Source organism: Arachis ipaensis, chromosome B06 (genome assembly GCF_000816755.2).
Source record: "Arachis ipaensis cultivar K30076 chromosome B06, Araip1.1, whole genome shotgun sequence".
Taxonomy (NCBI): Eukaryota; Viridiplantae; Streptophyta; class Magnoliopsida; order Fabales; family Fabaceae; genus Arachis; species Arachis ipaensis.
In genome coordinates, this window is record NC_029790.2 from 76693471 (window position 1) to 76699724 (window position 6254).

Sequence of the window (6254 nt, forward strand, 5' to 3'; positions counted from 1 at the left end):
ACGAATCCTGGTAGATATGGGGGCAGACTCGAACATCATGTTTCGAAACATTTTCGATGCCCTGGGGCTAAGGGACGCCGACCTGACGACCCACCAGCACGGTGTGGTAGGGTTGGGGGACCACTTCATCAAGCCGGATGGAATCATCTCACTCCCGACTTCTGTAGGACAGGGGCAAAAACGACGAACAGTCATGGCGGACTTCGTGATATTACGAGACTCCACAGCCTATAACATCATTCTGGGAAGAAAAACCATCAACGACCTGGGGGCGGCCATCAGCACAGAGCTGCTGGTGATGAAGTTCGTCACCGACGACGGATCCGTAGGATCCATCAAAGGCGACTTGGAAACGGCGGTCGCTTGCGACCACGCCAGTCTCTCTCTCAGGAAAAAGTCCAAAGAAGCATCTGGGGTCTTCCTTGCTGACCTGGACATCAGGATAGACGATAAATCCAGACCAGAGCCAGAAGGAGACTTGGAAAAATTCAGGGTCAGCGTGGAGGACGATAAGTTCACGTTCATAAACAAGAACCTCCTCCATGAGATGAAGGAGCCTTTGATGGAAATGATCAGGGCTAATGCCGACCTCTTCGCCTGGACGCCTGCCGATATGCCCGGAATAGATCCCCAGCTCGTATCGCATCATCTGGCCGTTAAGGCGGGAACCAAGCCAGTGACCCAGAGGAGGAGAAAAATGTCCCAAGAAAGGGCAGAAGAGGTAGCCAGGCAGACGGCTAGCCTCCTAGAAGCAGGATTCATCCGAGAACTGGACTACTCGACCTGGTTGTCGAACGTGGTCCTGGTTAAAAAGCACAATGGGGGATGGAGAATGTGCGTGGACTACTCTGACCTGAACAAGGCGTGTCCCAAGGATTGCTACCCCCTACCTAACATCGACGCACTCGTCGACGCAGCGGCGGGGTACCGGTATCTGAGCTTCATGGATGCCTACTCAGGATATAATCAGATACCGATGCACCGACCCGACGAGGAAAAAATGACATTCATAATGCCAGGGGGGATCTACTGTTACAAGGTAATGCCTTTTGGCCTGAAAAACGCTGGGGCCACGTACCAAAGGCTGATGAATAGGATGTTCAGTGAACATATAGGCAAAATAGTAGAAGTCTACGTGGATGACATACTCGCAAAGACCACACGACCCGACGACCTCCTAAGCGATCTTGATGGCGTTTTTTCCTCCCTACGGCAACACGGCATAAAGCTTAATCCGCTCAAATGCGCGTTTGCCATGGAGGCCGGAAAGTTCCTGGGATTCATGATTACTCAAAGAGGAGTGGAAGCCAACCCCGAGAAGTGTCAAGCAGTCCTCCAGATGAAGAGCCCGGGTTGTATCAAAGACGTCCAACGGCTCTATCCCGATTCCTCGGCATGTCAGCAGCAAGAGCTCTGCCTTTCTTCAATCTAATGAAAAAAGGAATGACGTTCGAATAGACCCCAGCATGCGAAGAGGCATTCAACCACTTCAAGTAGATCTTAGCGGCACCACCGGTCCTCGGAAAATCCAAGGCCGGAGAACCGTTCTACCTCTACTTATCAGTAACCGAGGAAGCACTTGCCGCAGTGCTCGTTAGAGAAGAAGGAAAGACCCAACAACCCGTTTACTTCATGAGCAGGGTCCTCCAAGGACCAGAATTGAAATACAGCAAACTGGAAAAACTGGCGCTGGCACTCCTAATCTCTTCCCGAAGGTTAAGACAATACTTCCAGAGCCATCGTATAGTCGTAAGGACGGATCAGGCGATTCGCCAAGTGCTGCAAAAACCTGACTTGGCCGGTAGGATGATGACCTGGGCCATCGAGCTTTCCCAATACGACCTACAATATGAACCCCGACATGCGATCAAAGCCCAGGCAATGGCAGACTTTCTGGTAGAAGTGACGGGGGAGCCCCCCGAGGAAACGGGCACACGGTGGAGGCTCCACGTTGACGGGGCCTCCAACCAAACGTTCGGGGGAGCAGGGGTCATCCTAGAAAGCCCTGCAGGGGTCATCTATGAGCAATCGACTAAGTTTGAGTTTCCAGTGTCAAATAACCAAGCAGAATACGAAGCTCTCTTGGGCGGACTAATACTAGCTCGGGAAGTCGGAGTGACAAAGGTCGAAGTATGCAGCGACTCACAAGTTGTCACCTCGCAGGTGAACGGAAGCTACCAAGCCCGGGACCCCCTCCTGCAAAAATACTTGGAAAAGGTTAAAGAAATAACGAGTCAGTTCCAGAAGGTCATCGTCCAACACGTCCCACGAGAAAGGAATACACGGGCGGACCTCCTGTCTAAGATGGCGAGCACAAAGCCAGGGTCGGGTAACCGGTCCCTTATCCAAGGCATGGTGAAGGAACCGACGGTCGCCCTCCACTTGACGAAGTCGAGCCCCTCATGGCTAGACCCCATCACCAACTTCCTGGAACTCGGCAAGTTGCCTGAAGATGAGAAAGCAGCCAAAACCTTAAGAAGAGAGGCGGCTAGGTACGCAATCATACAGGGACAGCTATTCAAAAAGGGACTCAGCCAGCCCCTATTGAAGTGTTTGCACCCCGACCAGACGGACTATGTACTTAGAGAAGTCCACGAGGGGTGTTGCGGACACCACATCGGGGGCAAAGCCCTAGCAAGGAAGCTCATCCGAGCAGTATACTACTGGCTGACAATGGTGAAGGACTCAAAGGAATTTGTTAAAAAATGTATAAAGTGTCAACAAAACGCCAACTTCCACAAGGCACCGGCATCCGAGCTAAACTCTCTGACGACTACTCGACCTTTCGCACAATGGGGAATCGACCTCCTGGGGCCTTTCCCGGTCGGCCCAGGACAAGTCAAATACCTCATTGTCGCCATTGACTACTACACCAAATGGGTGGAGGCTGAACCGCTGGCTACGATATCGTCCTCCAACTGTCGGAAGTTCATGTGGAGGCAGGTGATAACCCGTTTCAGTATCCCGGAGGTCGTTATCTCAGACAACGGGACCCAGTTCACGGACAAGAAGTTCATAGAGTTCCTCTCTGGCCTAGGGATAAAGCAGAAGTTCTCCTCGGTAGAACATCCCCAAACAAACGGGCAGGTAGAAGCTGCAAACAAGGTCATCCTTCTTGGTCTAAAGAAGCGCCTAGACAATAAGAAAGGAACATGGGCTGGCGAACTCGCCTCCGTCCTATGGTCTTACCGGACAACTGAGCAAAGCGCCACGGGGGAAACTCCCCTTCGCCTAACATACGGGGTCGATGCGGTAATACCCGTCGAAATCGGCGAACCGAGCCCCCGACTACTACTCGCGGGCATGAGCGAAGCGGTCGAAAAGGACCTGGTTGAGGAAACAAGGGAAATGGTTCACCTATCAGAAACGGCGCTGAAACAAAGAATAGCCCTGCGTTACAACGCAAAAGTCCTCAAACGAGATTTTGAGGAAAGGGACCTCGTCCTGCGACGCAACGACATCGGCATCCCGACCCCAGGGGAAGGCAAGCTGGCGGTAAATTGGTAAGGGAAGTACTCGGCAAAGGCGCTTACAAGCTAGAAAGACTCGACGGCAAGGAAATACCCAGAACATGGAATACGGGTAGCCTAAGAAGGTTCTACTCATGACCAGACGACTCGCCGACCTGAGAACCCAAGAAAATTGTAAATACTCGCCTTGTTCGCATGATGATCTATCTTTTTATTTTAAATACTCGCCATATTTATTAATTTGTTTAGCTAACGACTAACTCATACTTGCCAAAAATTTTCGCACTTGTACACTACTTTCCCACGTGCGCCGCGCACGAGCGCCCCTAAAACGGCAGACCGGGACTGATCACCCCGGGGCCATCTTCCTCACGGCCAAAGCCAACTACGACGACAACACGACCACGGCGATCCAAGCCATAACAAACATAAAACGGGAAAAACGGGCACGAGCCCACCCCCGAAAGAAAACAACGACAGCAAATATAGCAAACGGCAACTCGGCCAAACGACTAAATAAGCATAACTTACAAAGAGTCAAAACAAAAACGAGCAATAAGTTGTTCAGCAAATGCATTACAAAATATCCTAAGTTACAAGACCTCACTTCCTCGGCATGTCAACAATCTTTCCGTCCTGGATAGTCTTGAAAACACCAATTGACGACGTGTCGAAATCAAGAGATGCGATCTTTAGCTAAGCCTTCAGGGCATCTTCGGTCATCGAGATGGCGTTCTTCCCTTGCTCCCTGGTCACCTTAAGCTTCTTCTTAAGCTCTGCGGCTTCGGCTTTAGCGGTTTTCGCCTCTGAGACGGCCTGCTCCCGCTCTTTCTCCAAGGTGGCAACCCGACCCTGAGCGGCATTCAGCTGACCCTCCAAGGTCATCTCACGCTCAAGAAGCCGGGCCACGGTCTCATCGGACGCCTTCAACCTCTCCGCAACAAATGACGCTTTCTCCTCAGCAGCGCTAAGCTTTCCCCCCATCTCAGACAGCTGACCCTGGAGAAGCTCAACTTGGGCCTTGAAGTCATTGTTTGCCTTAAAAGAGGACTCAAGCTTCCTCCGGAGCGCCTCCATCCCCGATAACTCGAATTCAGCCTTCTGAGCTATCACGGCCCCACGAAGCAAGGTGCGGTACATCCACCTCGCCTGCCTGGACAGCTCGGTCTCGTGAAAATGCTCCTCGGTCCCGGGTATCAACTGTGAGTCAATAAACTTGGTAGCATCAAAGTTCCTTTCCATTATAAATACGCTCATGGGGGGCAGGGACAATGGCCTCGTAGTTGGCCTCCTCGTCAGTCCCCCCGCACAAGTAGCCGGCTTGCCGGAACTCGGTCAACTCCTCCAAATCCATTTGGTTGGGCGAACTCCTGATATCGTCAGTCACCCAGGCGTACGGGTCGTAGGCCGCGCCAGATCCAGAAGACCGGAAAACAATGCGAGGCATACCTACATCGGGGTACCACTCCGTTAGACTATGAGGTCGGGAGTCCACAAAAACCCAGAAACTATGCCTTTTCAAACTCATGGCCAAGAATAGTCAAAAACTACGCCTATCACGCAAATCACCCAAAACCTACCCAGGAATGGTACCCCTCCCTTAATTCGTCTACCCCACCATTGGAAGGCCATTCGGCTAAAGTAAACCAAGCATGCAACAATCGCAAACAACAACTACGCAGCAGTAAAACATAGCATAAACACAAGGGAAGAGGAAGCAGAAATTACCTGAGTTGGTTGCAAGAACTTGAGAGGAAAAAGAAGGAACGAGAAGGCTTGAACAGGGAATTTTGGATATCAGGGAGAGAGGAAAGTGAAAATGGCAAGGGTAGGAGAAAAAGAGAAAGAAACTGTTTAAAAACCACCACAAGGAGCGCGAAAAGAGATAGGGGCAAAATGGTATTTACGCACGGAGTTTTAACCCATTATGAGCATTTAATGCTCAGCACGAAGAACGAAGCGGCGAACGAACGCCTCAACAGACCAAGGGACACGCGCACAAGAAACGCGCCTCTCCCACGGCCAGCCGACTCGGTGACAACACACGAACAAGGACATCACGCACCACCAATCGCCTCACGACCATCACTGGCGCGTCGGGGGCACTGTTACGGCCCTGGACTCCCGCGGGTCAACCCGACCCGAGCTCCACCCGGCCCGACCACATACCTCTCAACCGACCCGGAAACGCGTCCCGTACGGCTCTCTCACAGCTATGGGACTGCGTCCTTGGGAATTTGGGCCTGCCCTCCAGAGGGGCCCAACACTGACATGTATACCTCGCACTCCCGGACTGGAAGACCGTGATCAGACGAGCCCCTTCCTTCATCCCTGAACCTGACCTGAACCGTCCAATAACCGACCTGCCGAACACTTTTATTGTTTTAATTATTTTTTTAAAAATAACTTAATTAAACTATGTTTTCAAACTGGACTTAAGTCTTGCATCTAAAACTTAACAAGATCCGCCTGACTACTTAATTACGTGAATTACAGTGGTGACGCAAGCTAATGGAGTGGTCCCGATTCCGAAGTCTTTCTTCTCAATTTTCACAATATATTTGTATTACTGTAATAATTAGCAATAACATAGTTATTCATTTATCTTTTCATAAATTAAAAAAAAAAAATGGTGTATGTCTTGAGCGAAACTTATGATGTAAGGGTAGGAAAAGGTGTTGCTATGTGTATGAATTAGATCTCAAATCCCAACTCACGCATTTGTATTATTTGCTTTTTATTTGGTTTAGTTGGTCTTTTTCTTTTTAACTAATTTTTATATCT